Source organism: Dermacentor variabilis, chromosome 9 (assembly GCF_050947875.1).
Source record: "Dermacentor variabilis isolate Ectoservices chromosome 9, ASM5094787v1, whole genome shotgun sequence".
NCBI classification, from domain to species: Eukaryota; Metazoa; Arthropoda; class Arachnida; order Ixodida; family Ixodidae; genus Dermacentor; species Dermacentor variabilis.
In genome coordinates, this window is record NC_134576.1 from 132173860 (window position 1) to 132192411 (window position 18552).

Consider the following 18552-nt stretch of genomic DNA (forward strand, 5'->3'; position numbering starts at 1 on the left):
TTCCTCCTTCCTCGCGAGAATTCCACAAGGACTGAAAAGGCATGCAGAGTGGACCAATTTTGCTCCGGTGGCCTCCAGCAAAGAGGTGCACGTTGATGACCGCCATGTACACCTTGAGACCTATAGCTGAGCTTCAACCGAAACCGCGCCGTATAGACAGACTGAACGTTTTGTCGCATGTACAGAGACGAGCATATAAAAGCTGTCAAAAGCTGGTGCCGCTATGATAATTACCTGCCACGCAACAGACGATGTACGCCTGACATAACCTTGATGCAAGATGCTGCTCTAAAATCGCGAATTAGGCGTCAGTGTGAGAATGAGTGCCATATCGTCCCTGCGACTCCACCCTTCCTCGCACCGTGCTATCTTTCCGAGCACGTTTCGGAGCTTCAACAGGAAGATGCCACTCCTTATGCTACACAGTAGATACACAACCGTGGCTAGAGCAAGTTGGTTGCGCTGGAGTCTGCTTCCGGAAAACAGAGCGAATCGGATAACTCAAAGGCAGGGAGATAAATCAGTAAACTTGAAGCGCTTCAAGTTTACTATAGTCATGAAATACCAACTATCTCGCTCTCGAGTTTAGGTTAATCACGGCTGCGGTAGAGCTTGGCTACCCTGCACTAATAGGAGGAGAAGGAGACGGAAAAGATTACGAGAAGGAGAGAAAGTCGAGAGTTGATGCCCGCCGGAGCCGCCCACATATAACAGTTCGCAGCCTGTGTCACAAACGGTTCCTCTGTCCGGTTGACTTCAGGACAGCGCTTTAAAGCAACTTTCTCAGCTGGGATGTGCGATACTACTGTCACAAGACCTTGCTCAACGAGGAAGAGGCTTCCGTATAGCTGGTTCAGAGCGATGCGGCGGGCAAGTATTTCATCTTCTAAGGACGGGCCATAGCAGAGAAGGTGTTCCACAGTTCCTTCGCTTACCGAAGGCATTGCAGTCGGCTTTCAGTCCTTCCTATTTAAGAAGTCATAACTATGCGAGCGTGCTTCAGCAATACTGTCATACTGCCACGGCGCCACTGTTTTGCCAATTCGTGCCTTATTCTACTTGAGCGCCCAGAAGGCACCACGTTCAACTCGACTTTCCTCTAGCTTAGCAGTTACGAGAAAGAAATAATGAAAGAAGAGAAGAGAAAGGTCCGAGGAATGCCGCTGTCGTGAAAGGCGATTCGGGGGCCACGCCAGGCAGCAGCGCTCGGCAGCAAGAGCAGCAGGCAGTCAGCCACCTTTGGCTGCGTAAGCGAAGCTGGCTGCCTCCCCCCCCCCCCCTACGAGGGCCTGAGCCGCCATAGGCGGGTCCCCCACCCCCCACACTTCCCAGCACAAAGGGCAATCTCGCACGGGCGTTCACGTTTGCGCCGGGCGCTCTCCTCGGCGTTCGCATGCGCACGTCGCCGTCGTTCGTGACCGCCGTGGCCGCTTTTCACGGGGAGAAGGGGGGGCGCCCACCCCGTCAACTCGGACGCCGACGCCGTCCCAGCGTTCACAGCGCCGTTGCCGTAGCGGCAGGGACGATAGGGACACGATACCATCGTCGTCCGGTGCCGCACCGGCCAAACCGGAGCGCACTGCGAAGCAGCTATATAGCAGTTCGCGCGGCGTTGCTTACGGTCCACGAAAGAGCCGCTTTGCTCTCCCCCCCCCCCCCCCCCTCGGCGTTGTTATACACTGCCGGACGCCGCCGCCGCCGCCGCCGCTGCTGCTGCTGCCTCGCTGAAGCTGCGCGGAGTTGTGGCGGCTACGGTTAGTTTGACTTCGACCCCCACCGACCGGTATAGGGAAAGCTGTTCTATACGTTATTACGTTATACGTTACTCACGTTATTAAGTAACACGTCTCTATGTAGCCGATGTCATCTTTGGCTGGTGGTGCGCCACGTCAGCTTCGCGCGATAAAGGGGCGTAATCGTGCGGAGTGCCTCTTCTGTTTATAGAGAATGCGAACGCATTCCGTTTAAGACTGCAGGCTTGGGGCGTTCGAAGCTGTGCGAGCTGCTGTCCATCCGTTGTGCGCATACAAGCCGAGGCTTTGAGGTCGAAAGAAAGACTTTGTTAAGACAATTCGGTCTCTTCCATATATGCGTGTGGCCAGATTAGTCCTTGTTGCATTCATATAGGAGGTCCATTTATAGATTAGTCCTGCGGATAACACGCGCTGTGTGGGAAGCTGTTTGAAAGCTAAATATCGTGATCCACTTGACTGTACCACGAAGGCATACAAAGGAAACCCATATGAGTGTTTCTCGGAAAGAAAGCCGCGCCGTTGAAGGGAAAATTCATCATTTTGCGGGGATCTAACCCGGTACCGACGCCTTTCCGGGGCTGTCGCTCCACCATTAGAGAGAGAGAGAGAGAGAGAGAGAGAGAGAGAGAGAGAGAGAGAGAGAGAGAGAGAGAGAGAGAGGAATATAGGAAGGCAGGAATGTTAACCAGTCAAGATTCTGGTTGGCTACCCTACGCTGGGGGAAGGGAGAATTCGAGCTAACGAGAAAGCTATGAGATACCAACACAAGGTCGACATGCGCTTGGTGTAGAGCACCATTGCAGTGACTCAGTGGCTCTCAGTGGTCTGTCACACTGTGGCATCGTGCCGCGCGATGAATGGGATCACGGAGACGGATAGGACGCCAAAGCGTCGCTACACCGTATATAGCGATGTCCGGCTGCCACATGAGCACCTTCTGCGTCCTGACTTCACGACACGTTTCGGTTTCCAGAGAAAGGATGTCGAAACTGATTCGTAGAAACGCTGTATAGTTGATTGTCGAAAATATATCGCGCCTTCGGCAGCGTCCGACGTATGCAACCCGCAGAAGCATAGCCTTTTAGAGTGGTTTCCCCTTACTCAGAGGAAGTCGTCATTTGAGCTATTTGGACACCGCCTTTTTATTTTATAGGGCGCCCCGACGCTTGCCAGTGTTCTTTCTTCTGTTATTTTTTTTTTTTCGACAGGGGTCTAGAGGTGCAGCACCTTCAGTCACCGCATAAAAAACACACAGGTTGAAAACGTCGTGTCAGTACTACGTACTCCTTTCAGGCTCTGTGTAAGCACGCGTGTGAGCATGTATAAGCACGACCCACGGTGGAGCAACGTACGAGCGCAACGGCCACAGCGATCGCGCGCGCGGCGCCTGTTCGGCTGTCGAGGAGCGCGGCGAGCGCAGAGACGTGGCGGCAAACGCTGCATCCGCCGCCTCCCGCAGCCACAGCCGCACGCCCGCCGCTGCCAGGAGGAGGGCTATCTAGCCTGATTTCTGGCGCCGCGTGGGAATCGGTCGCCACGATATCCGAGAGAGATCCGCCGCCGCCGCCGCCGAACGTGCGTGCTCGACCTTCGCGCAGCGGCGAAGCCAGCTAGTGTGCACTCCAGCCGAGCTACACGGCGTCGGGCGGCGCTGGCGCGGGTGCAACGGCACGGAGCACGTGTCGAACGGTGACCGCACGTCGCCCATGCGTTGCCGCACACTGAAGGGACTTTTAAACGCAGAAATGTAGGCTGAGGTGTACTGGTAGATTACGCTTGTACAATGCAAAAGCAAACAAACAAACAAACAAGAAAAGATCTCTCTTACGGCAGGAGGAGACGCGAAAAGCCTGAAAAGACGCTATAGAAAGCGGGTATATAGGCTGTTCAGGGACACAGGCGCTGAGTGGGGGAACGCGTGAAACGTTTTGCACGTGTTTCAGACGGTGTACGGGCCCTATAGGGCAGACAAATGGTGCAACCAAATATAAACAGGTTACGTTTATTCACGCACTAGAAATTGCTTGCACGACTAACTAGTGTTACAACCAATTACGGTCTAATTTTGGAATCGCGATCGCTCCCCATTCGTAGGTGGGACCGTTTGTTTTGCAGTTTATCTTCGGCCATACGCAGGGAACAGGCGTGACCCCCCGTGTATACTGGTGGCGCCCGAGACTGCGCTGCGCAGCTCCGCCTCACTCGCAATATGGTTGGGGCTCCTGCGCTTGCCTCAACGCTTCTTATATACACGGAGACGGGCGCATCCTGCCGTAGTCAAAGGCCCGTTGGATCTACGCTCTGTCTTTCTACCCGAGTATACTCACGTCATTCCTGGGCCGCATGCGTGTCGAGCGCATAGCCGAGCAACCGTTAAATATCTGCAACAAATTACACCACTTGTAGGCCTTACATAACCCCTGATGAGCATAAGTTGGAGTTTGATAAGTTATACCTACTATACTATGGCTTAGCGAGCTCTGTCAAACACTACCATTATTGCTTGGACGAACAAACGTACTGCCCATGGCACACCTCTCCGAACGCCGCGCGCGACGCTAAATTCAGCTCCGATTGGGTTATGAGTGACGCGACAACGGCGCCCCCTGCGCACGCGACACATGCATGATCGAGCAATGGCTTCTCTACTCTGCGTAACGATGCCAAAGTAAGGTGCATGGCTAGTACCGTTGCGAAAATATAGGCGCGAACGATATAACACGCTTTCGCTACGCGCAGTTTTGGTGAGTGGCCCTCCTTTGACCGTTTTTAATGACGTTTTAAGTCAAAAGAAAAGCTGGTGTTGGTGGCGACGCCACCTTCAACCTCCCGCACCGACCCGCAGTGACGTCACCGATTTTAACGGCGTCTGCTCTGGCCTAGTTCACGTTTTATTCGTGAAGATTGACTAGATTCTGTTCTAAAAGAGCCACAGACTGAACTTGACAGGTTTAAAGAACTTTTACAGAGCCACAGTGGACCCAAAAAAAAAGAAACATGTACTTCGAAATCCGTGACGTCGCACTTACGTACTAGTTTTGGGGTTGTGGCGGGAAATCTAAAAACCAAATGCGGAGGCTCCGCTTTCTTTACCAATCGACGTATTTCCGCAACGAAAGTATAGTTTTGAAAGAGTACCTTGTCAGCCTAAACTGATTTATTGCTTCGCTTTGGTGTCCCTTTAAAGGGAGCTACACCGTGAAATATATTACGCCCTTAGAAGATGGGGAGGGTGTAAATAGGTCTATAAATCGCACCCTTACTCAAAAAAGGTGTAAAAGTGCGAGTTCTAGACACATTTACACCCTTATTTACTTTTTAAGGGTGTAATTATTTTACAGTATACAGGAGAACATTAACGGTACATTAAAAAGCAAGAATAAATATTCCACTTCACTCATTATTTCTGCCTCTTTCTGTTGCTCTTAATGTCGGCCCCTAACAACATCTACCGGTTCGTGCTAACAAACCATCGAAACTTCAAATATTCTTTTGCCCTAAATAAAATTTCGTTCAGCGTGTATCCTCCCGTTAGGCCACAGATACTCCGAGCGTCTTTTACCATTCTCCGCAGATTCATTCATTTTTCAGACCCTAATATCATTTTCATTCATTCATTCATTCCATATCTTTAAAGCCAAACGTCTCAAGCAGGGTAATTCTATCTTCATTTACCTCTGGATGGATACTGGGACACGCTAACTAAACATGCTCAGAAGTTTCTGCGCTCTTTCAACGCGCCACGTGCGAACAACGGTTATCGAAAAATCCTGTAAACTCCGAGTTCTCATTCAACCTGGTCCAATTTCGAAAAGCAGTGTGTTACCCTTTCAAACTAAACTAATAAAGCACCGCAGATTTCGTTATTTGCTCTTCGACAGTGCTTGATATAGCTTATTTGTTTACTGCACCAATCCTGTGTATTGGTTGTGCATCTGACTTTAACGCCCATTTTTCTGCAGCTGTGACGCGTTTCACGTAATAAACAACGCTTAGTTGCCCGTTTATTATTGCACATTGCGGGTCAGCCGCTTTCCCCTGCAAATGCATGGGAAATGCGTAATTGTCAAGAACAAATCAAATGAATGAATGATTGAATGAATGAAATGCGTAGCCATCCATTTTCTTCCCTTGATATTTCCTCCGTGGTTTTCGGAAGCGCGATTCTGCTCTGAGCATCCCACATCTTAGAAAGACGCCCAGCAAATGCCTTCCTTGACTACCTCGTTTGTAGATTTTCCTGTTGTGCGTCTGAAGGTAGTCTTTCAACAGCCTTTTGATTAATATCTAGTCCACCTTCAGTGGATTACATCTGCCTGAGAAGCTATAAGCTACTCCAGAAGGGTGTTCGCGCAAAGCGTGTGGACAACGCTGTACATGACAAATGTGTGCTTTCACAGCGGGATTCCAGACACAGGCATCAGAACGAAAGCAGAATGGAACTTTCGCGTATATCGGATCATTTTTTTTTTCTTTTCCGGCCCACAACATGAGCGAGACAACCGTTGTCCAAGCAAGTAAAACTCGCTGCCCTTGTATAATTGTTTTCTTTGTCTTTCTTCTTTTTTTTTCAGAGTTATTAATTCGTGGGAATCTCGGACCTCACAAGTAGTGTGTGACGGTAGAGTTATGGTTACGGCCATGACTTTAAGGCTCCGCTTGACCCCCTTTGTCCACACAAGGCGATCGCTTGCGACAAGCTCTACGCGGCCGTTATGAGACAAGAGGTCGTGTCAGTGATTAATTACAGGTAGCATGAATGATGATGAGGAAGGAACGTACGCAGCGATTAAACATCTAGCTGTCCTTTTCTTTTGTTCGTTTCCCGGCTCGGTATATCAGCGCCCAGTCTGGGAAACCTTTCTTTTTATTAGAGCACTTTGAAAGCGACGTGGGACTTATTTCGTTGTACAGGCGTAGTTACACGATTGCGACGCGCAAGTCACGACACTTTTTCATCAACGCACTTTGCCTATTGTACACTTCATTGCGTATTCCAAATTACACCAAACCGAAAATTAAACGTGCGCTAGGAAGCGTGTATATTAGGGAAAGAAAACGAATTTTTATGAAGCCAAGCACGAAACATTGCACGACATTACTTCAGTCTGCTGGAACATAACTGTTTTTTAAATGATTTTTTCCTCTAGTATGTGATTACTTTCTGCACTGTTTGAATTTTGTACTGTTTGAACAATTTTGTTGGTCTTATGTGGTGATAAAGTGTACAGTTCCATTATGTTAGTGGAACACGTCCTCAATAATGCCACACTAAGTTAACTATAAGTCTTTCAAAATTAAGCGGAATATATTGGCTAAAGTGCTCCACTTATTGGAACTTCTACGGAAGGAGGTTAAGAAAGTAGGCGCAGGTTAGATATACAAATGGAGTATATATATTATTTCCAACTCATAGTATCATCATCACCAGCCTACTTTTACGTCCACTGCAGGACGAAGGTCTCTCCCAACGATCTCCGATTACTCCTGGCTTGAGCTAGTTAACTGATTCCAACTTGCGCCTGCAAATTTGCTAATTTTATCAGCCTACCTAATTTTCCGCCGTCCTCAACTGCGCTTCCCTTCCCTTGGCACCCATTCTATAACTCTAATATTCCACTGGTTATCTACCCTACGCATTACATGGCCTGTCCAACTCCAGTTTTTTCTGTTAATGCCAAATATAGAATATCGGCTATCGCCGTTCGCTTTGATGCACCGCCGCTATCATTCTGTCACTTCACCTAACGCCTAACATTTTTCGTTCCATCGCTCTTTGCGTGGTCCTTAACTAGTTCTCGTGCTTCTTTGTTAGCCTCCAAGTCATAATACGGTCCCCGTGAAATACTATACATTTCGTTTGTTCGATTAACTGTTCAATGGCATTCGCCATTAAAAGGCAAAGTGGCTCGGATCTACAAGCAGGTTGCGCGTATTTATAGGAAATGAATTGCCTAGCGTACGACCAAGTCGTTTGCTCAACGATCAAAAGCGTAGCAGCTTGGGCGAGCTGGTATGTCATGACTTTTTTAGGCTTGTAGCGCAGCTCAGAACGAGCAAAAATTAAAGGTGGAAGGGGTAATGAATAGGAACGGAGAACAGGGTGAGCGCTAACTTCCCACTGATGGTTTATTTCGTGATTCAGAAGGCCATACTTATACACTCAGCGAACCATGTGACATGAAGAGACAACAGAAACCCAAGCAACAAACGCAGAAGTAACCATGTGAAAAAACATATTCAGACAGCCTGTGGCGGCAGTCCGAGATACATTAATTCATTGCTTGATATAATGTAGGTGAGCTTACACATGCATGACCAAGACCTATGATAGCTTTTGCTTCAATGATTTCTCTTGCGAGCTGATTATGACTACGACCTAGAATGACGCATTCTTATAGAACATGTACGCGCAACCACACGTTTCGCAGTGCTGCGCAAGAAACCCCCCAGCTGTAATGCAATTCTTAGCATTGTAACAATGTTCGCGCAGCCTATCACTCAGACATCGGCCAGTCTGACCGACGTAACGTTTTGTGCACTTGAGTGGAAAACAATAAACAACACAATGTGCGCAACTAACAAACTTCTTTTTATGATTCCTATATTACTGCTAGGAGGAGCCTCCTTATTCGGATTAGTGAGCTTCCAAATGCTCATAAGCTTGTTAGGGGCAGAAAACACCACATGAATTTCTTCATGGTATGCGAGACGGTGTGGATATACGGGATAACGCTTGTCCTACCCCGAGTAGTTGCAGGATTATCTTCGTGCCGGTTGCATTTTGCAAAAACTCTTAGAATCCGTTCAGCTACTGACACGTGTAAGGACACGGGAAAACCAGCCTGCGAAAGCCGTTGGCACTGAGAAGCAAAGCTAGACAAAACAATCGTATAGTCGAGAAACACACATACACGCAGAAGAGCTACGACACACACGTGTTAAGAGCGTCTCTATTCCACCTGACACGCAACCCCTTGCATTGCGATTGATCATAATGCCACTCCGATAGGCCCAAGCATTCAATCCGCAACCAGAATACTTATCTGACTCCGGGCAGGTGAACAGCCATTAACCGCATCACTTCAACAACGTACGCCAAGGGAGACCAGCCGATTCCTTTTCTTTCTTTCACAGAAAATTAGTGCTCCGATGGAGGCTTGTCGTCGTTTCCATACGGCGTCTTTTTTGTTTGTTTGTTTGTTTGTTTGTTTCGCACACTTTCATCGGCGCAGCAGGCGCGTGCATGTTCGTCGATCCGCGCCACCAGCCGTGACGCTCGCTGTCAACGGCAGCGGCGACAAGTGACGTCACAGCGAATTTGGCAGCGCGCCGACCCGAAACCTCGAACTCGCATCCGCACGACGCTCTACTATCGATGGGACAGCGGCGCACGCATATATATATATATATATATATATATATATATATATATATGTATACACGAAATGCACGGCGCACGAGGTCGGCTGGGTCTGCCAACCATGATCGGGCCGGGGAGCCGCGAGCTGCTACTGACAGAAACACGTTGTTGTTGTTGTTGTCGTTGATGATGGTGACGGTCTTTGCGCGCGATTGTGGAGCAAGGTGTCGAAACGTGCAACCGCAAAGCGAGAGTTGTCGGGTCAGTCGTCGAGGGTCGATCGCTCTCGCGTCCTGTCGACTGCGCCACTGCGAAGCGAGGCAGTGCAACCAGTGGCGGTGTGGAACGCTCCGGCTTCTTAACGGTGCGACGAATAACCTCGTACGAACGTATCCGTTCGCGGGCGCATGCACAGGCCACTTCTGCGTAGTAAATGTTAGGCACTTATTTTCGTCCGCGAGATAAGTGTCGCGTCACCAATGAAATGCAGCTTGGAGAAAAAAGACAGCATACGATGAAAGGCGCACGAGCGCGTAGAAGCGCTGTATCTTATCGCGCATGTGCGTGTGCACATGTGCGCGTATGCGCGCGCCATATTGTGTGTATAGAGAGTTGACGACGGGTGTAAGGCCCATCGAATTTCAAAAATCAGAAACACTGCACGTGGCCATTTTTTTGCACACGGTCGCAAGAAAGACACCGAGAGAGACAAGCGCAAACACACACACACACACAAAAAAGCGGTGAGATCGTTGTAACGTCCCGCCGCGAACTGGCGGTCGAGTGTCTCGCGCCGTCCTATACAGCTCCAGCCGAATGATCAAGACGTTGACAAAAAAAAATATGCCAAGGAGGAACTTCGCCCATTGTTTCGAGCGGCTGTGGTGCAAGCCCACCGTACGGCGCGCCGTGGTGGCCTATCAGCGACGGAAAGGCAACCGAGAAAACAAATCAACAGGGTCAGCGTAAGTTATAGCGTGTAGTGCGCTGCAGTCCGCATTCCCCACGAGCGCAGGCAGTACACTAAACTGTACTGTACACTAAAGCAGGCTAGTAGAGGGATTTGTGATGTCAACGTATACGCAATCGTGACAACGTGTTTTTTGCCGATGCTTTCCGCTCCAGTAAGCAGGTGGCCGAGTGCACTTATTTTGAAGGTGCATATCTTGTTGAACCGATAAGCTTCTTTCTTTTCTGGGGGGGGGGGGGGGGGTATGTGAGCGCGCCAGAACGACGATCTGATTACGAAGCACGCCGTAGTGGGGGAGTCCTGATTAATTTCTCTGTAATGAGTGATTGATTGCACGGATGGGAGCTGGACTGCGTAACGTAAAGCGGCCGATCAGTCATATCGGGCCCGTACAAGTCTTTGCAGTCGGCTTGTTTCGATTGAAGCTCGCTGTCGGGATGAATTTCTGAATGACGAATGGTCCAGACTGTTAGCCGTAAATGTCGCGTGTGCGGAAAAAAAAGGAAAGAAGCTCGCATTATCTTTTGAATGCAAGCCTAAGCGATCAGCGGTTGTACTGAACGTCCACTGAAACTACATCACAACACGAGATAGCTCAATGTATAGAAAAAAATTAAATGCTGGGGTTTTACGTGCCAAGATCAGTATACGATTATGAGGGACACCGTAGTGGGACCTCTGGGTTAATTTTGGACCACCTGGGGTACGTTCTTTAACGTGCTCTCAATGCACGGTATACAAGGGCGTTTATGCATTTCGCCTGCCATCGAAATGCGGCCACCGCATCCCCGCGGAATTCGGTCCCGCTCTTTAAAACACACACACACAGACACACACACACACATTCTAGGACATCGATGCACTTCTTAAGAGTTGTGAATGCGAAAGCATCGATGTCCAGTTGAACGCCTCTGAGCGATCCTTCGAGTTACGAACCTGCTCGCGGGCACGCGAGCGCGTCAAAACGCTTGGCGCGTTTTGATGTGACCTTTACCAAAGGCGCAGTTCGGGCGCAGGCGAGAGATTGCGCGCACGAGGAACGCGCGGACAACACGGGCCTCCGAGAGCGAGGATGACGTGGCGTCGAGGCGATGCCCTTTCCCCTCCAGCTAAACCTGGCGCGCTATTGCGGTTAGCCGGCGTTCCCTTTCACCGGCTCTGCTGCGTCCAGGCCCGAGCCAGCAAGCGCGAGCCTTCGTCACAGCCAGTGGGAAGTTCGGTGGCGTGGCGCTACTGGAGAGGCTTTCTTAAAGCGAAAGCTTATTTGGCCACGAACTTGCGATTTCGCCGTGGCCAGTTAGGCACATGACGTCACAACGCGCGCCTCGCCGCAGATATTAAAGCGAAAGCTTAACTGGCCGCGAACTTGCGATTTCGCCGTGGCGCTGCTCCGAGGGGGCACATGACGTCACAACGCGCGCCTCGCCGGGGATATTTCTCTCTCGCTCGCTGCCTAGTCACTACTGCGCATGCGCCACTACTAGCACCGAGCCACAGGTGTTCCGCCGCTGCGCAGCGCCTTTCTGCCGCCGTCGTTTGGTATGACGTCACACCGCGTTCCTCGTCGTTGCGCTCGTCTCCGCTCGCTTCGCCAGCTGCGTCACATGCCTGATAACATGTCGGAGGATTTAAAAGGAGAGCTCGCGTGCGCCGCAACCACAGTTGAGACGGCAGTACGGACGGCGACAATTCTGATAAGCAGGAGGAGGCCTGGAATCGACATCGGAACGAGATGAAGAGGAAACGAATCGCCCAGGAAACAGACGAACAGCGCGCCGAACGACTGACTAAACGCCGCGACATAGATAGACAACCAGATCAACTTGGACTTCCAATCAAGATTAACCAAGGCTAACTATTTGCCTAATTTTAAGAAGACCATCAAGCTTAATTTTGAACGCCCGGTATATTATACCAAATCGCCAAGCGACAAGTCTCATTAGTATAACAATTCCCGTACGCCGAATAGAGCACCGAGTCATTGACCCGCGTGTGAGGCAGTCACGAAGTTCGCGGTTTATCGTACATCCTTTCTAATTAAAAGGGCCCCTCACGAGGCCCTATAGCAAATTTCGGTTATACGCTGAAAGTTGTTACGTGTCCTCTAAGGAGCATTACCCGCCGTGGTTGCTCAGTGGCTATGGTGTTGGGCTGCTGAGCGCGAGGTCGCGGGATCGAATCCCGGCCACGGCGGCCGCATTTCGATGGGGGCGAAATGCGAAAACACCCGTGTACTTAGATTTAGGTGCACGTTAAAAACCCCAGGTGGTCGAAATTTCCGGAGTCCTCCACTACGGCGTGCCTCATAATCAAAAAGTGGTTTTGGCACGTAAAACCCCATAATTATTAATTATTAGGGAGCGTTCTGTCACAGAAATTTGACGGATCGGCTCATTAATAGCCGAGTTCGACATATTTCAGTGCCGCGAACCCATGCTTTCAGGAGGCGGGCTCCACTGCCAAGCGAGACCTCTCGCCCCGTCTAGCCTCCACAATCGAAATTTCTTCCCTGCTTTCTCCCATACTGGACCTCGAGGATCGCTTGACGCATACGTCACTGGCCTCCCGTTAATTTTTTTCCCTCCTCGCTTCCTTTGCGGCGCTGCGCACTTCCGCTGACGGCGTCGCGCGCGAGCGGTTGCGAGTGTCTCGTTTCGCGAAGCACACGATTTTGCGCGTTGTGCACGAGGACACCTGACTAGCGGTGTAAGTCAGTGCTACATGAATACTGAGGCAGAGCATGATCACGCGCTGGAACACGGTAGAAATTGACATAGTTTCGGTGTTTGCGCTCGCGACTGCACGACGTGGGAACAAGCAGACGAAAGACAAGTACATCTCTCTTGCTGCGGTGCGAAGTAAAAACAGAAAGATGGAGACATTCGGTTTTGTGTGTTTTATTATTTCTCTAAGCTTTAATTCGTGTATTCAAGTAACATACAACACAAATAACAGATGTTGCCTTGAATAATTCTCGAGGTCACGTGTCACCACGAGCGGCGTCACAGTGCAAACACGTGTACGTAGATGCACTAGCACGTGTACGTCATCCTCCGTCTTGGAGCGTGGCGGTCGCGAGCAGAAGGGAAAACGGCGTTCGGTTTGAAATTTGAGGTCTTTCCGCGGCGCGTAGCGATGCAAAACTTTGCAGACACGATCGTTACCGCGCAATGCATGCTCTGTGCTTGTCAACTCAAAATGGTCAGACCTGGTGAGGGGCCCTTTAAACATCAAAAACGAAAAAAAGGGCAACACAGCCAGGTGATTTTCCATATACAGTAAGAAGGCGACGCCAAACCTCTATCTCTTGAAGTTCGGTAGAAGAAACGTGACCGACGTTGGTTGCTGTACGATGTGTTTCGTATGACAACGTTAATAAAGATACAGTTCAATGACCAGCTGCATTGCACTGTAGCAGCTGGCACACGCAGGCGAGCCAATCCAGGCCAAATAAGCTTCTTCAATCACGGCATATGCATTTGTGCACGTGACTTGCTTTTGCCAGTTCTGTCCAGCAGTAGGAAGAAAAAAACAGCGTAATTATGCTTTGGGTAAATTGAACCACATGCATACTCAATGAGACTCCAGTTCAGCGCTGGGTATTGCTATATTGCCGGACAACTTTGTGTGACGATGAACTGAAACCTGCGTAGGCAGAGCGCGCAGTAAGTGAAAAAAAGAAAGTCCTGAAGAAAAGTCCCACATTCTCATTCACATTAGTCTATAAGCTGGGGAAGAGAAAACATAAACATGCTATTTGCAAGAGCAAAATGAGGCCGAGTACACCAGTGAGTCTTAGAACTGACTTGTTTTTCTGGTTTCACCTTGCGCGTCCCGGGGAAATGCGAAACCGTCGCACTTGGAAGCTTGGCCGATTCAGTATCGGTTCCAAGAAAAACCGTAAGCGCTGTCAAGCGATGCCGGACTACTTGGTGCATGTAAGCAAGCGTACAACATTCGACAGAGACCTGTGTGGTAGGAACAACTAACTGTGAGAAACTGTGTGTAACTATGAAAATAGTGAGAAAACTCCCAATCAAAATTTTATTTAACGACCCTGCGTTTCGGAGCAGGACCGCGGCTCATTCCTCGCGGGCTGAGACGGCGAGAGGCGCAGCAGTGTTTGTATAGGTGCGTTTGGGGTGGTTAGACACGCGCTGAAGCTGCCCTCCTGTATACCGCTCTTTCAGTTGCCAAAGGATGTCGTACGGGAGTGAACAAACGTGGTGAAGGCATACCATATGGGACGGGGTTTTTCGACGTGCCGCATGCCTTCCGTTTGCGGCGATCGTGCGCCACGATTGCCTTTCCCGGCGGCGTCGCAATCGAGTCTCGGGTTTCGCTCGACACGAGGCTTCGTCTTGCTCCTGCTGTGCCCGGCGGAAAAGAACTGCCGCATCGGCGGCGGTGAAGGGGACGCCATCGCAGAAGCCGAGACGGTTTCACGCCGCCATCGCCGCCGGTCCCGTGAGCGAGCCAGCTAGCAGGACGAGCGCTTGCTTGCCGCTGTGACTCAGAAAGAGAGAAAGAGGGAAAAAAAGAAAGAAACGCCTGCGACGTCTCGGATGGCGGCGAGACGCGCAGGTGCACTTGAGCCCATGACGGCAACCTGCGGGACTCTCGGCTCGCCAGTCTCGGCCCGCCCAATGCGAGCTTTCTCTCGGGAAATTCGGTGCAAACAAATGTAACGCGTGCAGCAAACAGCCTGCTATAACCACTACTATACTCGTACTCTGAACTGTTTTCAGACATCTAATGCAAGTAATGTTCTGTCCATTTCCAAGTATATGTGGGAAATGGGCGAGAGAATCTAGGCTGAACAAGAGAGAGCGAGAGGGGGATATAAGGAAGGCAGTGATGTTAACCAGTGAAGAGTGTGATTGGCTACCCTAGGCTGGGGGAAGGGATAAGGGGAAGAGACAGAGGGGAGAGAGGGGGTATAGAAGCATGCACATACAGTCATTGAGTCAAAGCTGCTCGTGGAAAGGAGACGTTCTGAGAAAGCTCAAAAGTGCCTTAACTACCTTCTGAGCCGATGATCGTTGGGGACAGTGCTCTAGCACTCTCTGTTCACTCAGAGGACGATCATGTAGTTCCCTTAATGCGTTGGACAAAGATTGCCCTTCTGCTTGAAACTGAGGACAGTGGCACAATAAGTGGTCAGCGTTCTCGCATCCGCAAACATCAGATGCAGGACTATCAGCCATTCCAATTAGTGCTGAGTAAGCTTTCGTGAAGGCAACTCCCAGCCACAACCGACAACGAAGATACCCTTCGCGTCGGTGCAGTCCGGCCGGAATTCCCAGAAATGTGCAGGAAACCAGTAAAGAGCTTGCCATCTCCAGGGACGTTGGTTATAGAGGCTTACAGCAGACTGCTTTGAGTCATGAACTGGACCGGTATAACTACTGTAGTTTGTTTAATAGCGCGTGAAGGTGCTCCGCACAAGTTGGTATGCGTTGTTAAGCAATTATATATTGTTACGTTAACAGAGGCCAGAGCATGCGTAATATGTGATGTGAAGCTTCCCTAAGGAGTTACGTTTGTTTTCCACGTTAGGCCGTGGCCGACCCAGTCCTCGAAGCCCTCTTAGGTCGGTACTCATCCAGAGAGACAGAGAGCTTAACCAGAGTAACTATCCGGTTGACAACCTTTTTAGTGGGGGAAGGATAAATGGTAGAAACTATGAGGGAATGTCAATACTATACTATGCTCTTCCATACGAGGTGATGTGTTTACGCTTCGTTATCCATCTTCCGAAGTAGGCAGACAATACCGTAACAGACAAGGACGGCGTTATGTGCATTGTAGAGAAGCTTCACTTCATGAAACGGCAGTGTCCGATGGGACAATGCGCTGCTGTCGTATAGTAAACGATCTCATAACTGGAACAACCGCTGGAGTCTGCCAACTCTTCTTTTTTTTTTTTTTTTCGTTCAGAGAAGCAAACAGTGCACAGCATCCTCGCCGAAATCCGGTGGATGGAAGGCGACTTTCACGTGGAATGCTCGCGCCCAAGCGAGGTCAGCGTCCCATCTCATTCCCCCATTCACCCCGCTTTCGCCAGCAGCATCCGTGAGCAATCGCGTGGACACCTCTTCTTCGATATGGCAGTCGACCGAGATGACCACTCGTACAGGGCGGTGGCGGGGAGGGGAAAGGGGGGGGGATCCCGCGTGGCGCGGCAATTCCCTGCGTCGTGGTTGGGTCGCGAATCTATCGACGTGAAAGCGTCCTCCCGGCAAGTGCTGCGAGCCCTTCGGATAGGTATAGGTGGTGTGGCCCGCTGTTGCCGATGGTGCGCGGCTCCATCGCTCGTCATTCCGTCCGATTGAGGAAGTGGCTCGGCTGAGCACGCCGGTTCAACCCTGCACGCCGTCGAAAAAGATTTCGCGATTCCCTTGAGCCGAAGACGCCGCCGCCGCCGCTGCAGCATCGGTGCTGCTGTTGGTGCGACTGAAACAAAAGAAGAAGGAGAAGAAGAAGCTCGAGAGACGTGCATCGGCGAAGCTTCGCTTGTGTTTTTTCTCATGGCGATGGATTGGAGCGTGAGCAGAGCCGCCCCCTCCGCCGCCGGAGCCCGACTCACAGAGCGCCAGCCCCCCCGTGCGGGGCCCGAAAGCAAACAGCCAAGCAAGCAAAGATGGCAGCGCGCCGGGCGTTGCGCTGCGCACCGCCTCGAGAGGAGCACACGACACGTGGAGCGGCAGTACGTGGTTTCAAGTGGACGTTGAAGGGGTGCTGAGATGATGTTCGATTATTCTTTCTTTTTTCGCGTTAGACGAGTGTCCCAAAGCTCTGAACCGTAGAAACAACAGTGACAAGACTCAGGGCGTCGCAACTAACGTAATATATGGTACAGCCAGTTTCGGTTTCGTTTCACGGGAGGTTGCAGTGTCGTGACGTCACGACACGACGGAGTATGTGGTCACGTGGGAGCAGGAGGACGTTGCGAAGGTTAGAAACTCGCTCTGGCTCGATCGATCGATTGGGAGAATACGAGGCAACCGCGCGAGCGATTCACAAAACGTCGCAACATCCTGCTCCGCTCCCACGTGACCACATACTGTGCCATGATGTCACGACAAAGCATGCTCCTGGGAAACGAAACCGAAACTGGTTGTAGAAAAGCTGTCATGTTAGGTGATTTACGGCGCACTGAGCCTTGTGACAGTTTTTTTTTTTTTTCGGGGGTTTAGAGGTCCAGTATCTCATTTAACGCACAAAATGAGCAGTGTAAAATATCATGTCAGTAGCCCTTTAGGGATAAACAATAAATCAGTTTAAAGATGATAAAACATTCTTTTTTTTTATTGCGATAAAGACTTGCCCTTAAGGCATAATTCTTGATGCGTATATGTGTATTATATGTGTGCTGTGAGGCCTGTGTTGTGCATGAATTGAAGCAGTGTTTTGTGGAATCTGTTGTCATGTATCCAGCGGTCATAGCTGGTTGTAACACTGTAGCGGAGGCCGGCTTGCAGTAGGAGACGCGAACGTTCTGATTTTAAACCAGTACATGTCCATATTAGGTGGTATGCATCTGCTTCCATCACAGGAACGGAGCAGTATGGACACGTAGCTCCCAGTGGTAAACGCGGCCAGTTCCACCTTGAGATAACAGCCGGTGTAAGGGCCACCCCGGCCCCAAGCCATTCATTCATTTATTTCGCCATTATCGTTCTTATGACGTGAAAATGTGGAAGTTACTGGCCAGAGAGAAGGGAGAGCAGGTAACCCTTTGTTTTTATTAATTTTTCCGTCTAGAGCAGGAAAGGTTCTCTAAACTGACTAGCTTTGATTCCTTTTTGCCACGGAGTTTCCTGTTGAACTTACTGGGGGAAACTCCGGCGCTGCGATCGTACAACTACTAGAGGAACGATGGCTAGTACATTTATTTCACTATTCTTCGTGCCTATACACGAGGCTCCAGAGATTAGGCAGTTTTAGAAACCGGGGGCTCAAAGTTAGGGGACGCACAATGCACCGGGCGTTATATACAACGCAAAATGAGTACAAGAGAACGCAGACTGCAAGGCGTAGGGGTTTCGGGTATACGCAAAGACGCCCTCAGGTGTAAAACATAAGCAAAAAAAAAAAAGGTCTCTATTCTTGTGGCTTCTTTATTTCCCCCTTTTTCTTTCGATCTAAACTTCCGAGAAAACATACAGTTCTAAACGCATGAAGGTCATAAGTGGCTGAGCACACGTATAGTTACTGCGAAATGTTCCGTTTACAACTCAGCATGTCGCTAGAAATGATCAAGTTGCAAAGCCACAAAGTCGTCACACTTGCTTGCACCACCGTGCCCGCACCTTGCGTATAGGCGCTAGCGTCACGCTTTCCCTCAGTAACTTTTGTACAGGAAACTATGGTGTTTCTTTTTTTTTTTCTTTTTCGCGTGCAATGCTAAACTTGTTCGTCGACTAAGAGGGCCCGGGCAGATGTTGGCCAAAATTCACGAC